Source organism: Accipiter gentilis, chromosome 8 (genome assembly GCF_929443795.1).
Source record: "Accipiter gentilis chromosome 8, bAccGen1.1, whole genome shotgun sequence".
NCBI lineage: Eukaryota > Metazoa > Chordata > Aves > Accipitriformes > Accipitridae > Astur > Astur gentilis.
This window is the reverse complement of record NC_064887.1, coordinates 19,644,388-19,652,057: the sequence shown is the minus strand read 5'-3', so window position 1 is coordinate 19,652,057 and position 7,670 is coordinate 19,644,388.

Below are 7,670 nucleotides of genomic sequence, written 5' to 3'. Positions count from 1 at the left end.
GCGGCGGAAGGACACAGGTGAAGCCGAACCTTTGCCGCTGGTGAACAAAGAGGAACTACTTTAGGCGTGCTCGCCGAAGGAGAGATCCTTGCCCGCCGCCCGGGACTCGTTGCGGCAGTGCTGAGGGGTGCGCGCTGCCCCGCCAGCCGCCGTCTATTGTTCCCGCCGCACCTGCGGGGAGGCGGCCCGGGCCCGGGCAGCGTCGCCCGCCCCGCCGCAGCCGGCGGCCCTGGGGGTCCCCCGCCCGGGCTCGGGGCCGCGGCGCAGCTCCCGCCTCGGTGGGGGTCGGCCCTGGTATCTAGAATGATCCAGGGAGGACAGGAGGGGACCCCGGCTTCGTGGCCGGCGAGGCGAGGCCCGGCCCGGCCCGGCCCAGGTACCGGAGGCTGCTGCCGCCAGTTCGTTGGGACCAAGGGCAGGAGGCAGCGGGCTGAAGAGTGCTCCTCTGCGGTGACAGTCACCAGGATACTGCCATTTTAGGAGATGAGCTAAACCTTGGTTTCTCTTTGTAGTGGTAGCTGTCTTAGTTAAGCAAAACAGGCTTTTCACTTTCTGTCACTGAGAAGGGCTTGGTTTTGAGAATAATTTATTAGACTATAGGGTTGGACCGGTCTCGTAGTCCCCGTGATTAAAAGCAGCGATTGCCCAATACAGCGGTGGCGTATGTTACAAAGCTTGCCCGAACCACATAAGGGCAGTTACTCGGCGCAATATTGAAATGCAAATACTTAGTAGATCAGATCTCACCAACTGGTGTAACAGACACTTCGGGGAGTGGCTCAGTTCAGTGGAGTGGAGGGTGAATTTCCAATTTCCAGCTCTGTCCTGCTCGTGCTGCCCAAGGTCTTACAGCCTTCTTCCCTCACAGGATAAGCCACTGAAAATAAGACACTGGATCGCTTTGCCGTCCTGGGGAGGGAAGCCTGGGCAGAGCAGCAGAGTACAGCCTCGGCTGGCCAACTCCTGGTTACATCAGAATAAAGCAATTTTTATGATCAAAATCTCTTGTTCACAGTTGTTTTAAATACAAGTTTTAGGGAATAGTTCTCTCCTGTATGTGCTAACTAGACACTGTTCAGTACTCATGATGGTTCGCTGCTAAAAACAGGTTTGCAAAACACAAGGGCCCCTGGCTGCTCTTGGTAGATTTTAACATACTGCGAACAGCAGTCAGGTACCGCTAGTGCTAAAGGCAAAGAAGGGTCACCAGGAGAAGGAAGAAAATTGCACTCAATCTGAGATATACCTGCATGCAGGTTTTTACTTTTTAATCAAAACGGTCGTGCGAAAACCAGTGTTCAGCTAAGTTAAAAAGCAAACTTCCTAGTCAGCAACAGAATAAACATGATTGAACATCAATAATTGCCTCCCTCACAACTTAATTTTTTACCAGCCTTGTCCTGCTGTATCTTTCAAACGACTTAAAACTTGTCAAAGTAGAATCACTCCCCTATAATGTAAACATTTTCACCACCAGCACCAAAAAAAAACCACAAACCCAACACAAAAGCTCCTGACCAGCAAGACACATGCTAGCTCTACCCTCCTTGTCCTTAGAAGATTATTCCCAAAAGCAGTTTGCATAACCCCATTGCAGAATTGCAGAGCTGCGTGGCCGCATCCTACCCATAAAGTACTACTTCTAACAAAGCTAGGAGTTCCTGCTGCACTAGTGTTATCTGAGGGCAGCACAAAAAGAAACTAGGAATCCCTACATTATATAACAATAATTAGGGTTTGATAAACTGATTAGATTGCTATTACAGGGATTGCACTAGTTAGGCCAGAATGCACCTCCCAAAGCATGTTACCATTAGCTTTATTACCACAAACAGCAGACTGTATCAGTATTATCCCACAAGCTAGATTCTACATAATATCTTTCTCCCATAATATCCAAGAAGTACAATATGACCTCATAGCCAAACACCAAATAAAACCATTTTAGAACCCTGTATCCTTTAAGGCCAGCTATTACTGATAGCTAGAAAAATTCCAAGCCATGTACCTCCCACATAGACATCTCGCCCCCCACCACCTTAATGTAGTAACTGGTACAATAACATCCTTTTTTAATCAGTCCAGCAGGTAACTGAATCTCCAACTTACAGGAAGCCCCTTTCTAGAGCCATGACTGTGTGACTTCTACCCATCCGATCCATCTGCTAGACCAAGTTAAGTCAAATGGCTGAGGTATATGTAGACACAGGGTGACTTAAGTTCAACAACTTGTACTCTAGGAGGAGAAATTTGCATTGGAAGAGTCACTTTCATTGTTCCTTTGCCCAGCCTGACCAGATTATTACAAGATTGGGGATCTTAGTGGAAATGTGTGAATGATCCTTTATAAATGGTTTTCAAGTCAAAATGCTCAAATCAGCAAATCTATATTTGCAGCAGAAGGAGGATCCTTGTTAATCACTGGCATATGTGGGGCAAAGAAATCAACAGCAATAGTAAAAAAGCTACTTTAAATGCTCTTTCCATAATTCCCATTACTATGAGACATGTATGATTAATCTGATTTGGAGCAAGCTAGAGTCTTTGCTTTCTACTCAGTGTTTGTAGTAAACAACCAGTTATTTCTTCTGTTAACATATGGCAAGACTGTATGTCATGACTTTAGAATGAACTTTCCCGCCTTACTTTCTTTTTTGTCTTCCGCTAATACCTCAAAAGTACTTGAACATACAGTTTAACCAATCTCTCCTGTTGTGTTTTCAATTCCAGACATATTATGTATGTACTTTGAGGCACAGAGTGACCAAAGCCAAATTAAATTACTTTCCCTCCAATGTCAGTAAGGGATTTCTTGTATAGAACTTTCAGGAAAGGCATAGTCTTTGATTATCTAACAGATTCTGCTTAATACTAGATATGTTCAGCTTTATTCCATGTCATCTCATAAATAGCTGGTTTCAGAAAGGAGTTAAAGAATAACAGCCTAGCACTGTCTTTACCTCTGTTTGTATTTGTCCACATAATGTGAGACAAGCTTTTGCCATAAAGACATGCAAAAACAAAGTCTTGGCTTTTTAAAATTGTATCTTGCCTTGCTGGCACAGCAGAGAAAAATTAAGTTTCATATTCAAAATGTAAATTCCCTGATACCTGGTAGAGATGGATAAATTTGAAGAGTCAGAAACAGTGGCATTTCCCTTAGCCAAGGGCCCTTCTCTGAAATGTTAACATATTTTTTAAAGGCTGGCGTTATGTTTATATACTTTCCTTGCTACAATGGCCATATAAATATTAAACAAGCAAAGCAAAGCACACAAAACCCAAAAGCGTAAGTCAGCAGTATATGTAGATGAGAGCACCAACTGCTGCACAGTATTATTTTCCATTACCTTATTGTATCACACAACGTCAAAATGATACCCTTGAACAAGACAATACTGTAAAGCTTATCCTTGTACAGATGGTTGTCATGACCACAATTCAGTAAGGAAGGAAAATTAGATCCCAGGCCATTTTCTGTGCATTGTTTAACCAGGGGAACAGTGGGGAACAGTGAGGAAGCTCACCTGGGATCTTCCTATGTTAAGATAAATATGGTACATCTATTTTTACATAAACATAATAATTAGTGAGACAATGCACATGTGCTGCATTTACTATGGCTCAACTTAGAAAAGAATCTTCAATTTCAAAATTTAAAAAATAGGTAAGTGGTGTTTTAAGATATAAAGAAATTTGTATTAATTGTCTTACAACTAGCTAACAGTTGTTATCATAAAATTACAGTAATTCTATCTGTATACTAAAGATGTAAAAATAGCATTGAAAACATTTTTAAATAGACATATTTACATATTTTTATAGACAGGAATATGGATAATTTTTCATTCTCATGTATCAACAATACAGAGGAAAATAATATTACTGGCTGTAAGGTACTCTTATACTGCTCTTCACACAGAAACCCTTTTTTTCTAGTACAAGAACTTTGCCATTCCCATCTTTTTTATCTTCTCAGAGTTCAGGACATCCTGTAAAAACTGTCCTGTACTCCATCATCTTCTTGTGAATGTCAGGATCTTGCTTGATGAATCTTAAACTGTAAATATCCTTTTAAATGTGTTCATTATTGTGGTCATTGTTGACCCAATTTAGCCAGTCAAATACTATTTTTTTCTGTTAAATTAAATGTACAGAAAAACAACATATTTGCACCACTAATCCTAAGCAATTATTTCTTCATTCTTATCTCCTTAATATTAACAATCTACTGCTTGTAACTTTTGAAGATAGAATATTATGAGAGTATTGCAGTCCTATTTTTGACTGTTAAGTCTCTAAAGTGCTTCTGCAACACATGCATTAAACAGCAATTACTGAGTGGGTTAGTATATGATCTGTTTGTATCACAATCTTTATTAGCCTTTGAACTAAGCCACATTTAAACTTGAAAACCATTAGAAGGTTGTTTACCTTCTAAAAAGTAACAATGAGCAATCTAACTGTACCTTAAATCCTTCCCTGGCACTATTACTCATAGCATCAAAGACTTAAAAAAAACAAAAACTATGGGTGTTAGCTTTGCATCTAGTAACAGACACTTCAGATGCTTGAAAAAGTGTCAAACATGCTGCAACTTAAAAAGTCCTTAATACTTGATTCACTTAAAAATTTATTACAGATGTGTAACCTTTCTTAAATTACTTGTACAACATAAGTCAGGATTTTGTATGACTGAGTGGTCTTTAGTAGGTAGATAGATAGTTCTTCAGGTGCTCTATAGTTCACAAAGCACTTACAAGCTATTAAATGTTCACATAATTCTAATATAAGACCTTAGTTATTCCTAATTTGCAGTTCATACCCGGTCATGGCTGAAATCTCTCTGTTTGCTGGAAGTGGCTGAATAAGAAGCAGTCCCTCGATTCACATATGTGTAACAGTGGAAGAAAAACCCAAACTTGTGATAAACTGAGATAGTCAAGGACTGAAATAGTAAGAGCTTGAGACATAGTGTTTCTACATTATTTACAACATCTTTGAGTATGCTAGCTAGAGTGGGAAAGGCTTTTATTGTGAGAGAGTATATGTCTCATCTATCTCAGTTATACTAATGCTTTTTTTGTACCTGAAGACAGCGAGTGAGGTCCAAAGGAAAAAAATAAGCGCTTGGCTAGGTTTGGCCTTGCTCAGCGTGCTTATGTATGAGTTACTGTGTTCTTACTGGGAATACTGTCTTTTCTATATTGAAGACTTATAAGCATATGTAGCATTATTTTACGTCCAGAAAATAGCTGTGAGAGAACTGCAGCTTATTACTATTCTAGCTAGTGGGAATTTTGTGAAGGTATGCAAGCGTAGTCCTGAGTAATCTTTCTTCCTGTCTTTTTCTTGTGAGACCAGTGCATAAAAATATGAGCTTATTACTCAGAGTTGGAATTTCAGAGAGGTTTACTACTCTCTCTGCACTGTCATTGTGCTGCCGTGGTCATATAATCACCTTCTTTCAGAAAACAAACAGCTGCCAAGACTTGAAATTTTGGTTAATTGCCTGGATCAGAAAGAGATTCTGGTTCTCAAACTCCCTGAGAATTCAGTCATGCACCGGTGTGATGCTTTCCTTCCCCAACTCTCTAAGCACAGATCTGAAAGCAGTTACCAAAGCTCTAGTGACCAGAGTTAAAATGCATAGTCAGCATTTCAGAGTTAAAGCCTAAACAAGCATTTTATTTGTTCATTTTAACTATGTTCTACGGATCTGCAGAACTAATTGCAGTCTCAAATATTTTACATTGTGATGGGTTGTATCATAACTGCTTGAAGGCTGTGGCACCATACAGTTTTATGGCAAGGTTTTGTCCGTCAGTATCTATGCTCCTTTGTGAACTGTAAAAATGTCTGCTAGAGCAGAATTTCCAGCCCTTGTGTGGTTAAATTTTGTAGCAGTACAGACCAGACTTACCTCTTAACTCTTAAACTGAAGTAAAGAAATGTTTAACGGCCCCTCAGGACACAGTTACATGGCGGAATATTGCCATTTCATCTGTGGTGAAAAATCTGTTCTGGACATCAGTCTGGCCGGAGGGAGAATTAGTACAGCATTCCTTCTGCTCTCCCACCACCTGGAATGCAGTATGGGCCTTCTCACAAGCTTTCAGCAGACCTGCCAAGTCCCACTCAGATGGAAAGTCCCTCACTTCTCTTATTTTTTTCCCTAATAGCATCTCTTTTTCTGATGAAGATGGAGACAGAATACTTTTGAACAGTGCAGCATGACAGTATCCAGCTAACACAGCTGTTTGAAGTCCGGTAAATTCTGACATTACAGTGACCTGCTTCATGGCACTAAGTAGTATAAACTAACCCAACAACAGTAGTAAATGGTTTTCTGCTGGTTCAGTCCCCTGGGCCAGCTCCTCGCGGAGGCAGGGGAGGCCTGGGCTGAAGGAGGGGGTGGGGAGGCAAGCCCCAGCGAGGGGCTGCGAGTCCGGCTCTTCTCTGCAGTTGTAGCCAAGGGTAGAGTTTCCTGACCCAGCCAAACTTGTCCGGCAGCTGCTGCCATCTAAGGTTGCACTCACTTGTGCTCAGGGGCCTGCCGTGGTGGCTGTCTGCTATGCCAGAGGCCACGCAGATGTGGCAGGTCAGTCAACTGCTCCAGCGGAAAAATATTAATGCATAGATGTATATAAAACACATATATGTACATATGAAAATGGCTTCATTTTCAGCCAGATCAGCTTGCAGTAACTTCATGAGTCTAGGAGCTGACGGTATGTATACATTGAGGAGGGTGTACAGAACCAAGGTAGCAGAGGAGGCGATAAAAATACTCATTTCAGAAAAGAGGCTTATTTCTTCCTCTGTTCCAGTTATAGGATGAAACAGCTACAACAAGGCAACAGGGAAACATAAACTGACCTCCAGTTTGACCCCATGGACTGCCATCTCTCTTTCAGACGGCCAAATGCATGTTCCATGGTCGTGGGCAGCTCATGAAGTGACAACTGTTCTGATTATGGGACAAATGAGCTGCTTTTTTAGTTGGGAGAGCAGAAGTTTGCCAGGCAGGACTGCCAAGTAGACATGCTGGCCCTGTGAATTCACTGACACTGAAAAGCGTTGTGTGGTGGCCTCAGCCTAACTGGAATTGAGGACCACATGCTTTCCCAACCTGGGCAGCGCTGATGGCCATACCGGGGTCCCAATGGCTCTGCTGTGCTCCATTACAGTAAATCAAAGTCCATTCTCCTGCCTATGAGGAATGCAAAGGGCAATACTCAGACCCACCATAACCAGATGTGAAGACAATTTCAGGATGAGAAAGACCCCATTCAAAGGGCTTGCTCATATGAAAACACCCTAAAAAACTGAGACAAATTAAACTTATGAAGACAAGGCACAAAAGGGAAAGTGTACTAAGTATGTGTGAGTATTATCTAATTCAGAAGTCAGTTTGCTATAGTTAAATTCTCCTTCAGATTACAACAGTCTGTTGTCAGTTTGCCTCTCTCAGGGCCTTTACCAATGGTCTCAGATTGCTCAGGTAGGAGCAATTCTAGAGCCATACTTGCCAAGGATAGGAGGAAATGCAGGCAAGCGTTAACAAGACACTGCGCTAGTGTACAGGTGATTGCTAAAAGTAGAATTGATTTTCTTTTGCATTTCCTGGAATTCAGCAGACCAAGAGGTCAGGTAGCGATGGCCTCCAA